The 13,803-nt window shown below is 24.1% G+C and overlaps 1 protein-coding gene across 11 annotated transcripts in view; it reads right to left on the bottom strand.

The window, feature by feature from the left end:
• Positions 1 to 13,803, bottom strand: part of bru3 (bruno 3) — a 339,939-nt gene that overhangs the window by 26,989 nt on the left and 299,147 nt on the right. The window lies entirely within an intron of this gene.

Below are 13,803 nucleotides of genomic sequence, written 5' to 3'. Positions count from 1 at the left end.
TTATTTTTTTTGTTATTGTTGTTATTGTTTAAGGGAAAGAAACTAATAAAAAACAACTATCATCATAAAATACGTTAGACATTTTACTTAAAGACCCAGAGTAAACAATAAGTATTTATATAAATAAAGTCCTTGTAGAAGCGCTACTGTTGGCAAATACAATTTTCGCAATTAAATTAAATTTTAAATTATAAAATCAGCTCCTAAAATTAGTCAACAATTTTATTAAAAAAAAGTAAATTTAATATTTACTCCTAAAACTAGGCAACAATTTTAATAAAAAACATAAAATTTTCACAATTAAATGAAATTTAATACTTAAATTTTACAATAATTTTAATAAGAAATTAAATTTTAAATCAGCTCCTAAAACTAGGCATCAATTTTAGTAAAAAAGTAAATTTTAAAAAAACACTGTAAACACTGTATTTTGAATAAGAACAAATTTCTAATTAAATCCTAAAACTAGGCAACAGTAAACTAACAAACTAAATTTCAAATCAGCTCCTAAAATTAGGCAACAATTTTATTAAAAAACTAAATTTAAAATTTTCTCCTAAAACTAGCCAACAATTTTAATAAAAATGTTTTTAATAAAATACAAAATTTAAATGAAGCTAAATTTTTAGTAAAAACACAGCTTACAACACCGTATTTAAAATAAGAAGAAATTTCAAATGAAATCCTAAAGATAAGCAACATTTTTCATTAATAAATTAATTTACAAGCAACTTCAAAAACTAGGTAATAATTTTAATGAAAACAACTGATTTTTATATGATCTCCTAAAACTATACAATATTTTTTAATAAAAACTAAATTTACAACTCCTAAAATCGGGCAATAATTTTAATTAAAAAAATTAATTTCGAAATCAACTCCTAGAAGAAGGCAACAGTTTTATTAATCTCTTATTTTAATTATCTCTTAAAACTAGGCAATAATTTTAATCAATTAAATCCTAAAATTAAGCAACAGTTTTATTAAATGATCCTAAAACTAGGCGACACTTTTAGTAAAAAAAAATTACATTTCAAATCATCTCCTAAAACAAAAGCAACATATTTAATTAATAAGTGAATTTACATAGAACTCATAAAACTTGGCAAAAATTTTAATCAAAATATTGTAACAAATTTTTAAATCAACTTTTCATACCACAATAATTGTGGTATGAAAGTAAATCAACTCCCAAAGCTAGGCAATGCTTTTTATATTTCTTTCTCCTAAATATAGGCTACATTTTTATTTAATAAGTATATTTACAAACTAACTCTTAAAACTAGGCAACAACTTAAAACAATTAATTTTTAAATCAACTTCTAAAGCTTTTTCAACATTTAAATAATATTAATCATACGTCCAGTTGGACATTACGATTTTGTCAATGGCAAGAAATGCTATTCTTTCTTCAGAAATCATTAAAATATTCATATAAATATTAAACAAAATGCTTAACAATATGATACTTAATAATAAAAATCTTTTTTCTATTTGCAGATTAAAAAAAGGCCACTAAAGGTAAGTTGCTTTATTGAAAAAATTTTTAATAACTATTTTCTAATAAAATAAAAGCTTTAAAGTAGGCTGCTTTAATAATTAGTTAATGAAACAGTTAGTGCTGACAGAAGCCCTTAAAAGTATGCTTTGATTTTTGAATTTACTTTTAACTTTTTGTTTAACAACTTGAGAACTTAATTTAAGTTGTTTAGAGTTACCAATTACTTGACTTTTCCTAAAATACCAGCTTTAACTACAGTTTGCTACATTTTTCAAATCATCAGTTGCAAATACACACATCTACTAAACATGTTGCTAGATAAACTCTCAATTCTTTTGTCTCAAACAAGCATTAGTGTTTACTAATGTTTGTGTTGTTCATTTTCAGTTCAGTTCGGTTTAGTTTTTTTGCTGTTTTTGTTTAACGAAAAAACTACAACAATCTTTTTGTCTTTGGTAGTTTGAAAAGCATCTCTGGCAAATAGTAAGAAAACTAACCTTAGCCAGACATTGATTTAACAACATTAGAGGCATTTGTAAAACTAGTTTAGGGAGATTTTGTAGCAAATACTCTTAACGCCATTTAGATTTTGGAGGAGGCTAGATGGGGTTTTAAATTAAGTCAGGGAAATGGGAGTTTCAAAAAGTCAAAAAACTTAAAGGAAGGAGTGGAGTGGGTGAGAGGATATAAGTATAAATTTAAAATGTGAAATGTTTAGTGAAATACAATTTTCTTTGAAGATATTGAGTTTTGTGTGCATTATTCGGAAATGTTAAAAAGTCAAGGTGGATATATTGTATATCATGGGATAGGAAATTGTGTTATCTATATAAAAATGTAGAAACAATATTAAGGATTAAAAAATTGTGGAACAATTTTATTAAAAAATAAAATTAAGGTTTCTTTGATTTTGTGACTTGTTGACTTTTGTATACATTAAGCCAACATGTTAAAGAGTCAAAGTATAGATATTGTATATCAGTGGATAGGAAATTGTGTCTTCTGATATTGTCTTAAAATATGTATAAACTTTATAAATAATCAACAAATCATAAAACATTTTTTTTAAAAAATAATAATTTTTTTTTATTTTTAAATATTGACTTTAGCCTTCTCAAATTTGATATTTTAAAAAGACAAGATAGATATGTTTTATATCACTGAATAGGAAATTGTGTCTGCTTTTCAAAACTATAGAAAAATTAGCAACAGTTTAAAAATCGTTGAAGACTTTTTCAAAAAACTGATATAAATACGGTTTCTTTGATTATATTGAATGACTTTTGTGTTTATTTGCATGACATGTTGAAAAGTTAATGTTATGATATTGTATATCAGTGTAAAGAGAATTGTGTCTGCTTTTTAAATATGTATAAACTTTATAAATAATCAACAAATCATAAAACATTTTTTTTTTAAAATAATAAAATATTTTTTTTTTTTAAATATTGATTTTAGCCTTCTCATGTTTGATATTTTGAAAAGACGAGATAGATATGTTTTATATCACTGGACAGGAAATTGTGTCTGCTTTTCAAAACTATAGAAAAATTAGCAACAGTTTAAAAATCGTGGAAGACTTTTTCTTTGAATATATCGAATGACTTTTTCTTTATTTGTCTGACATGTTAGAAAGTTAATGTTATCATATTGTATATCAGTGTAAAGAGAATTGTGTCTGCTTTTCAAATATGTATAAACTTTATAAAAAATCAACAAATCATAAAATTTTTTTTTAAAAAATAAGAATTTTTTTTTTTAAATATTGACTTTAGCCTTTTCAAGTTTGATATTTTGAAAAGACGAGATATATATGTTTTATATCACTGGATAGGAAATTGTGTCTGCTTTTCAAAACTATAGAAAAATTAGCAACAGTTTAAAAATCGTGGAAGACTTTTTTCAAAAAACTGATATAAATACGGTTTCTTTGAATATATTGAATGACTTTTTCTTTATTTGTCTGACATGTTAGAAAGTTAATGTTATCATATTGTATATCAGTGTAAAGAGAATTGAGAATTGTTTATATTGAACAAATCATAGAACATTTTTTTAGGAAAAATTTTATAATTAAAGATTTTTTTTAAAATCCTGCATTATACCGACATATTGAAAATAAATGGTAGACATATGAAATAACGCTGGATTGGAAGTTCTATGTTCTTTTCAAAAAATGTGGAAAAATTGTTGAAGACTTTATTATTTTACATATTGAAATGTTGAAAAATTTTTAATTTTTTTGGGAGTGTATTTCTCAATAATAAATAAACATTTTATTATTCATATTTTAGCTATTAATGCTTTAAAATATGCAATTAATCTTAAACTTATTTATACATATTTGCATAAATTAATTACCTCTCTGCTTGGTTCTCCTACGCGTATGATTAATATACTCTTTGCTTTGGTTCCCCTTAGCGTATGATTATTATTTTCTTTTATGCATAATTATTTATAAATCATACGCCATCATTACTATGTAATTGAATATTATTCATACGTTATGGCTCATTGCATTTTGGCAAACAACAAAAAAAATACAGTTATAATTCATATTTCCTTCTTTTCTCCCTACTTTCTTGAATATATTTTTTTGATATTTTAATCTTTTTAAATTATAGTTTTTGTTTTTGCTCAGCTTTAACTTCCGTCTATCATTTCCGTTAGCAATTTAATACTCTTGAAATGTAGGAAAGCAAAAAAAAATAAAAAAAATGAAAACGAAAAAATTGAAAATCTTTTTAACATGCCACATTACATTTTTCAAATGCATATCAATAGCACTACATGCTGCTGCTGCCACTGCCACTGCTATCACATAAACATACTCCAGGCAACAGTTACTGGATTTGCTGTTGCTAATACAAACTTACAACTATTACGATTGACTCTACTATATCATTTCTCTATATATCATTATACTTCCTTTAGTCTGTAACTGTATAGACTCAATGTATGTTGTGTATGCTTAACTAAGCCTGCAAGTATTTTGAATGCAAACTATGCATAAATCTAATAGCAACAACTCTACTATAGTAAAAGCAAATTTGAATTGAAAAAATATCAAAAAAAAAAAAACTACATAAAAAATTTGTAGTTCTACTACTAAACTACACACAGAGAAATTTCTACTCAAACTTAATACAATTATATGAAATTTAAAAAAAAAAAATTAATTTTTTTCAGTGTTTTTCCTATAATAGTGGTTCAGTTTTTTATTGCTTTTTTTGGATGGTAGTAAAAAGGCTGTTGAACAAATATATTCATTGCAACATTTGTCGTTTATACATTTGGGCTTCATGTCGTCTGTATATATACATATAGTTAGAACATTTGCCATTACATGTATGCACTTACATTTCATTTCTGCTTGAATGGCAAATAGTTACCAAAAGATTTTCTTGTTTAGTCTATTTCCCTTTTTCAGTAAAAGTTTTTTTTTCCAATTCTTACTGTTGCTCTATTTTTTTTTGCTTTTTAATACCAAGTCATTTGTTAGAAATTTTTGAAAAGTTTTTTTTTTTAGGAAAAAAAAATGCATAAAAAAGAGGAAAGAAAATATGTCTTGTATGCAAAAGATTTTGTTAGAGATGTAACGTAAGGAACAACAGAAAAAAAGAAATAATGCGAATGAAATGGAGCATACGGAGGTGCTGTTTAAAAATGTGTTTAAAGTATTTAAGAAAAATTTGAAAAACGATTTGAAGTAACTAAAGCCTAAATTGAAAATCTTGGAAAAATTTTAGTTATGTGGCAAATGATTTCAGCTTAATAATAATATTTATGATGAGACAATTTTTCATATTTTTTGGGATACGATTTTTAAAGGGATTTAAAGTGATTTAAAAATTTAAAATGGCAAAATGCTTAGTAAATTAATTAATCTTTTACTTGTTAAAATACTTTTGTCGTTCTTAGTTCTATTAAAAAAGATATAAAAGAATCAACAAATTTACCCCCTTGGCGTATGATTAATATTAATTTATTTTTTTTAACCAAAAAATAGTTTAACATACCTATAACTTTTAAACTAAAACTCCAATCTATACAAAACTAGGTGCCTGAATAGGCAATACTTCAAGCTTACTGGAAATTCTTTGAATTCTAATCTAGTTTAAACACAGACTAAAGCACATTAATACTAAGTCGAGTATGTTGGATGTGAAATTTTTTTTGGAAAATTAAAGTTTCTTAAAGCTTAATTCGTATTGAAACGAATTTTCTTAAATATTTTTAAATAAAACTCATAAAATGAAATGTTTTTAATGAATGGAAAACTAAATAATTTCAGTTATAAATGTAGATTTAGTGAAAATGAAAAAAAAAATTAAAAAAAAATTAGTTTATAAATTTTTTTAAAAAAATTGTTTTATGATTTTTCAAAAATAACTATTGTCTATACATATTTAAACAGAAGACATAATTCCCTTTTAATTGATATACAATATGACTACCTTATCTTTTTACCAAGCCTAATAAATGGAATAAAAAAATATTTAAAAAAAAATAAAATTTCATACTTTCTTTCAAAAAATTTTTCTACGATTTTTCAAAAATAAGTATTATTTTTATATATTAATAAAGAGAACACAATTCCATTTCCATTGATATACAATACGACCAATTTGTTTGTTTAATATAACTGATTAATAAGGGCAAATACAAAATATTCAAAGAAATCTAAATTTTGTATTAAAAACAAAAATTGTTCCACGATTTGTCAAAAGTTGTAATTATTTATAAATATTTAAAAATAAAACAAAATTCCTGAACCATTAATATACAATAGAACCATTAATTTTTATGGAGGCCAAAGACAAAATATTTAAAGAAAATTTAATTTAATTTTTTTTTTCATAAAAATTGTTCTATGGTTTCTCAAATGTTAATATTTGCTATACATATTTAAAGAGAATATACAATTGCCTTTCCATTGATATACAATAGACTATCTTGTCTGTTTAACATGTCTGACTATTGGGTCTCAAAGACAAAATGTTCAAAAGAGCACTATATTTATCATTTATACTTTAGCAAAAATTGTTCTAAGATTTGTCAACAGAAAGTATTATTTATACATATTTAAAAAGGGAATATAATTCCCTTTCAAATGATATACAATATGACTATATTGTCTTTTAAACATAAGAGCAAATCGCACGCAAAATACAATATTTTCGATTAAAATTTAAATTTTTCATAAAACTGTTTAACAAATTTGAGATTTTCAATGTCGTTTATATATTTTTAAAACGTAGACATGATTTACTGTCCAATGATGTATAATTTATCAAACTTTTCTTTACAATGTGAGTTTAAAGGAGGCAAACATTAACATGTAAGAATTGCTAATTTTATGATATTTTACATTCTTCACAAAACTGTTAAACGATTTTGTGACTTTTACTGTAGTTTATATATTTGTGAACAAAAGACATAATTCCCTATCCAATGATGTATAATATGTCAAGCTTGTGTTTAAGAAAATGACAGTTTAAAGGAGGCAAACATTAAAATATTGTAAGAATCCTTAATTTTATGATATTTAAAATTTTTCACAAAACTGTTTAACAATTTTGTGACTTTTGATAATAATTATATATTTTTGAAAACTAGACATAATTTCCTATACAATGCTGTATAATATTATCAAGCTTGTGTTTAAAAAAATCTCAGTTTAAAGGAGGCAAATATTGAAATGTTGTAAGAATCGTTAATTTTTAGGATATTTTCGTAAAAGCCTTTTAAAATTGTTAAACTATTTATAAAGTTTCTAAAGTTTTGAGAAGTAGACACAATTTTGTATCCATTGATATACAATTTATCCATATTGTTATTTTAATAGGTCAGCATTAAGCTGGCAAACATCAATATGTTTAAAGAAAAAACTCTTTTTTAAATTTTTTTTTATAAAATTGATTCATGAATTTTAAAATCCTAATATTAATTATATATCTTTAAAAAGTAGACACAATTTCCTATCCAATGATATATAATTCATCTATGTTGTCTTTTGTTGGACCAAAAGGCAATCCTCACATTTTGAACTTGTTTGGGAAGGTCAGCAACATTTTTGTTTTGAAATGTTTTAAAATATGTAGCATATTTTCAGGAGCTTAGCTAAAATATATTAATTTTATTTAGATTTTTTTATAACAGTTATAAAGTAATTTGCTTTGGTTTCCTATTTAGTTATTTTTTGTATTTTAATTTATATTTAAATTGTCTTTGTTTTTGACTTTAATTTAATACCACATATTTCTGTTTTATTAATAAAAGAAAAAAAAAACTTTTTATCAATTTCTTTTGTTGAAATTACTTAAAGAAAATTTCCATATTTTCCGGAAAAAATCCTTTTATTTTTACAATTTTGCTTTTTGTTCTATTTAAGCAGTGATTTTTTTGCCTTAACAACAATTTTGAGAGGAAAACTTCTTGATTCATTTTTTTTTGTACCTCAGCAAGTAGATGTTGTGTTTAAATTGCTGTTTAAATCAATTTGCCTTTCAAGTATTAAAAAATATGTATTTACCCCTCTGTATATATACTTTTGCCTTTAACCCTATTGTTGCTTTTGCTCTATAAAAAGGAAGGAGAGTGAGAGAGAGAGTAAGTGCAAAAAACAAAAGCTTTTCAATTTTCTTAAAAATATACTTATGACAGACCATTCAAATTTCCTTTAGTTTTTTTTTATTTTTTGCTAGAAATATGATTCTTATGATGATTTTTTTTGCTTTTACTTAAACAGCTTTCCCTGTTACATGAGATGTCCTTTTTTTAAACACAATTCATGAATCTCACTTAACTAGTTCTTTTTTTTCTGAACAATTTTATTTTTTTGTGATTTTTTTGTTTAAAAGATGATGACGATGATGATCAGTGTGCATAAGAACAAAAACAAGTAGAAATATTGAAAAATGGGGACGTTGCTGGTAAACGAAGCGTAAACTAAAGAGGCTGGAAACCATACTATACTTAAAATCTCATCTTGGGTGTTTTTTTTTCCTTCATTCTTTCTTCTATAGCTTGATAGCTGGTTGGTTGGTTGGCTGGGTTTTCTTAAACTACAATTGTTTTGTTTGCATATTTTTTCTGTTGGATGCATAAACAGTGGGTTGGATTGATGAGATAAATAACTAAAATTTCTGTTGATATACATATTAAAAATAGGTTTAAAAAACAATTTTTTCCACCAAAAAAAATTTCTTTGAATTTATTTCCATGAAAAATGTTGATCCAAATTCTGTTCCACAAATTGTTTTTTAAGAATATTTATTGTTGGAATTTCAAAAAATTGTAATTTAATTTAAAAAATTCCATAAAATTCAAGATCTTTAGTACAAAAAAACGAAAAAGAGTTAAAAATAGTAATTATGCAAAAAAGGATATATGACAAACTTTTTACCGGACAATGATACACAGCTGAAATTTGTTACACAAATAGCTTTAAGATAACCTTAAATTGTCATAAAGAAATTTATAAAAAATTTTCATTAGAAGACCAACATTTTTTCCCTCCTTATTTCACCAATATTTTTTTCCAAAACATCATAATTTGTTGTATCGATTTGAGTTTATTTTAAACAATTTAAGGTCTTCAGAACAAAAATCAAAAAAAATTTTAAAATAAATTTGTTTTTCAAATTATTAATAAAAAGGATATATGGCAAACTTTTTACTGGACCACGATAAACAGTTCAAATTTGGCATATAGATAGATTAAAGTTAAATTCATATTGTCACATAAAAATTTATAAAAAATCTTTATTAGAAAACCACAAACTTTTTGTTTGAATTTGAAAAAAATTTTAAAATTAGTTTTAATTTAAAAACTATTTTCGGTTATTTTACTTAATTATTTATATCGTTCCCACTGTGCATATGTGTACTTCTCATAGACATTCATCTTATACTTTTGTTGGTTCCCCATACCCACATTTTTCATATTTTTCTTAATATTGGTTTCAAGTATTTTACGGAATTTGTTTTGTATGAGAGAAAAAACCGAAATAAAAAAAACACACACAGGACCTTTTGTTATGGCAACCAGTTTAAGAGTGGCAAAAAGGGAAGGGTTTAAAAGGTTGCAAGCAAGACGTTGTTGTCGAACGTTGAAGAAAATTGCGCTAAGATACTTATCCTTGGCAACCGAACAACCATTATTATTTTTATTACTTATTTGCTTTTAATATATCAACCTTCCCCGGCTACCACTCACTGACTGAGTGAGTAACTGACTGACTACCAGCTCTTCACCAGCAGCTATAGCAATTTCCAACAGGACGATAACCATGTTTAAACAATCTGCCATTACTGTTGCTTTTTTACAACCTCCCAAAAAGAAGGCAAAATAATAAAGAAAACGGATGTCGTTTTCATTTTTGCATATTTCTTAACTTTGATATTTGAATATCAATAATTTTTCTTCAACAAATTCCTTGCCAGAGCTATGCTGACCCTAGTTGATATTGAAAATTGGTTAAGAAATTGTTCAAGTACAATTTTGCTTAAACAATCCGCCCTTCCATCCTTTTATATCGCTGTTTTCTTTTTGTAATATTTAAGCAGTTTTAGTGTTTTAAGTTTTAAATCGTATCTTTACGATTTCAATGAGAGGAGTATACATTTTGTGTAAGTAGTTGCTTAAGAAAAAGAAAGAAAAACGAAAACAATGTACATAAATTTCCCTATAGCCTGGGTAATCACTGTCAATGTTTTGTAAGCAGTCATCGTTACTAGTTTATATACATTTTTTCCCCAGCAGTTGTATTTCTTTTTTGCTTTCATTTCACTCATGTTAAGTGGTTGTGATTTTTTTGTACGTTGTTGTTGTCGTTTCTTAAAACAAAACTTATGATCCTTATTCAATGTCCTTACATTGTTATTAATAATAAGCTATGCAAAGTTTTTCTTTCTTTTACTTCTGTATATGTGTGTTGTGTTTTTTGGCGTAATTTCTATTCGTCTTGTTGTTTTTTTTTAGATATTTTATAGCTTTATAGTTTTTTTTCACTTTTTCTTATACTTATTTTCATATTTCTTAAGCATTACAAAAGGAATGCCAGGGAAAAAAAAGAACTGAAATATTCTTTTTATTGTTTTCTGTCTCGCAGGATGTTAAGCTTCCTTTAAGCAAAACAATTAGTTTTTTATGACTTATAACAACTCAAAATACGTTGCTGTTGCTTTTTTTTATAGTTATTTTCAGTTAAAGGACATTATAATAATGAAAATGTACATACAAACAAAAAAACATCTAAGAATAAATAAAAATAATCAATATTTTAAGAGCGTAAATCCCGGAAAGTATGCTACAAGAAAATTAAATACAGGATTTCAGCATTTTCTTAGAAATTAACAAAATTTTATAGACAAAGAACATTTAAAATCTAAGGATTTCTTGGTCACTGAGTATCATAAACATTTTATAAATTGAAAACACTGACAAGAATTGTAAACAATTTCAAAATAATCATGAAAATGTAGCTAAACGATATTTTCAAATTCAAAATTTCTATCATACAATTTGTTTTATATTTAGGTCTCTCTACACACAACATTTGAATTATATATCTCTGTAAAGTAAAAAGTTTTTCATATATCCTTTTGCTAAAGAATCTTCAATATGCTGTTAAATGATCCATTTAACATTGATTACCATTAAAAGATTCACACAATTTATGTTATAAAATATTTAGTTAAAATTTTTTAATATTTTTGTATTTCTAATAAAGATTTTTCATGAATATCTATCTTACAATTTGAATATTATTTAGATCTATCTAACTACAAAATTTCATAACTTTATCTGTTGAAAGTTAAAAGTTTGCCATATATCCTTTTTAAACAAAATCTCAAAAAATCACATAACTGATTAATTTAACATTGCTTTTGATGGCAGTGCAAAAGAAAAATATTTTTATTTTAAAGTATTTAAAAATGTTTAAATATTTTTCTAATTAATAAAGATTTTTTATAAATTTCTTTATAACAATTACAGGCTTCCATCATAAAATTTATGTGCACAATTTTAATAATTTATCTTTATTCAGTAAAAAGTTCACCATATATCCTTTTTTTACAAAATCTTAAAAATATATGTAAATGATTCATTTAACATTGCTTTTGATTGTATCACAAAACAAAAATATTTTTATGATAAAGTTTTTAAAAAATTTGAAATATTTTTCTAATTGACAATGATTTTTCCTAAATTTCTTCATAACAATTAGCGGCTTTCTTTATGCTATTTATGTACACAACTTTAATAATTTATCTTAAAGCAGTAAAAAGTTCACCATATATCCTTTTTTTACAAAATTTAAAAAAATCAATTAAAGAATAATTTAACTCTAATTTTGCTCGCAGAACAAAAGAAAATTACCTGTTTTTTTCTCTTTAAACTTTCCAATAAATATTTCACTTCAATTTGTGCTGAATTTTTTTTGTCACAATATTTTTGTCATCATTTTTTTTTCTCTAATGCTTGCTGCCTCTCTACCAACCACAATTTAAATATATAATCTAGTTTAATTTGAAAAACATGTTTTTTTGTTGCTGTAACTATTGCATTTTATTTTCTATTTGGCCAAAAATCATACAAGAATAAAAAAAAAATAGATAATGTCGGAAAACCGAACAGAAAAAAATGCCAAAAATTATATAACAAATTTTGTGTTGAACCACAAAATTGTCATATTTGCCACAAAATGTCCAATTACGCGTAATAACAACACCACAATTTCTGATAGTATTAGTTTGGTACTATCAATAAAAATTTGCCTGTTTATATTAAAAATAAATGTAGCATGTGTTTAGGTGCAATGGAAAATGATGACACAATTGGTTAAATTTTATATACATTTTTATTTTTGGAAGAAATTGAAAAAATAGATAAAATTGAAGGTTGAAAGAATATAAAACACATAAGTGTAAATTTTAAAGCATAGTTTTAGGGGCAAGGTAAAAAGTTTTTTAAAATGTATGTTTATACATTAATGAATAATAAGAATGATTAAAAATAGTTTAATTTGTTTAAATTTTATTCTCAATTCTTATACAAGTTCTGTTGTGTTTGCTATTTGTTAATATTACCTAAAAGTAGGCTTTATTTTTAGAATTTTAAAGGGAAATTTAATCTTTAAATTAAACATGAACAATTTATTAAATAAATACAATTTTAAGCTTAATTAAATTAAATGCCTTAAAGCAGGCTTTGAAAAAAAAACTCTTTTTCAATATAGGTTTAAATATATTTTTATAATAAACAAACATCATGTGGCTTTTTTCCTGTTTTATTTGTTTTTTTTTGTGTGATACTACTAGATATATATTGTCATTTTGTTTAATGTACCTTTCACAGCTTATTGTTTCAAAAAAAAATAAAATAATATTTAAAACCAAACAACATCAAAAATCACTCTAACCACTTAATAATCACATACAAACATTTATTTATAAACACTCAAACACATACATATAACAAATGGATGTTGTTGTTGGCTGCTGCTTATTTACTTTATTAAAAATTAATAAATTTTATAAAATACAGAGATTGTGATTAAAATTCATGCCTAAGGCGTTATTTGCACGGATGCAATTTAATTTATTGAAAAACAGAAATGAAAAAAAAAAATACTGGAAAAAAACCAAACAATTTCTATTTGAAATAATAAGCATAAAATCACGTATTCAAACAGGTATATTTTTATTTAAAACACATACTCTCATATTTTTCAAAACTTTACGTTTATATATGAGAGTGTACAGTTTATTTGTATATTAAACATTGAGGTTTTTTTGCAATAAATTTCGTTATGTTGGTTTTTTTCGTTGTTGTTGATGTTTTACCTTCAAATGTAAACAAGAGATATTGAAAAATTGATATATTTGTATGTATGTTTACTTATACACTTGCACACAACATAAATTCTCCTGCCTGAATGCATTATGTAAATATTTAATTATTTGAAACATTTTTCCATAACATTCTGCTATAATATTTTATATAAAATGTTTAACCTAAGAGCTGGCAAAAAAAAAATATTAATTAAAATAAGAAAATTTAAGTTTGCTTTTGGTGCAACACCCAAAAGTATGCTAAAGATATTTTATAAATGTGGGAGTAGAAGTATGCAAACATAAATGTATTTTTAAATCTGTAAACAGGCTTAAGGAATATAACTTGGAAAACACAAATTTAAATATTTGAAAATAAGGAAATATTTTCATATTTTCATGTAAGAAATATCATTTCTAGAAAAACCTTAAAATTAATGTTTAATTCTATAAAATTTTTG

This window comes from Calliphora vicina, chromosome 3, assembly GCF_958450345.1.
Source record: "Calliphora vicina chromosome 3, idCalVici1.1, whole genome shotgun sequence".
NCBI classification, from domain to species: Eukaryota; Metazoa; Arthropoda; class Insecta; order Diptera; family Calliphoridae; genus Calliphora; species Calliphora vicina.
Note: the sequence above shows the minus strand (reverse complement) of the source record. Positions and strands in the feature narration are given on the sequence as shown.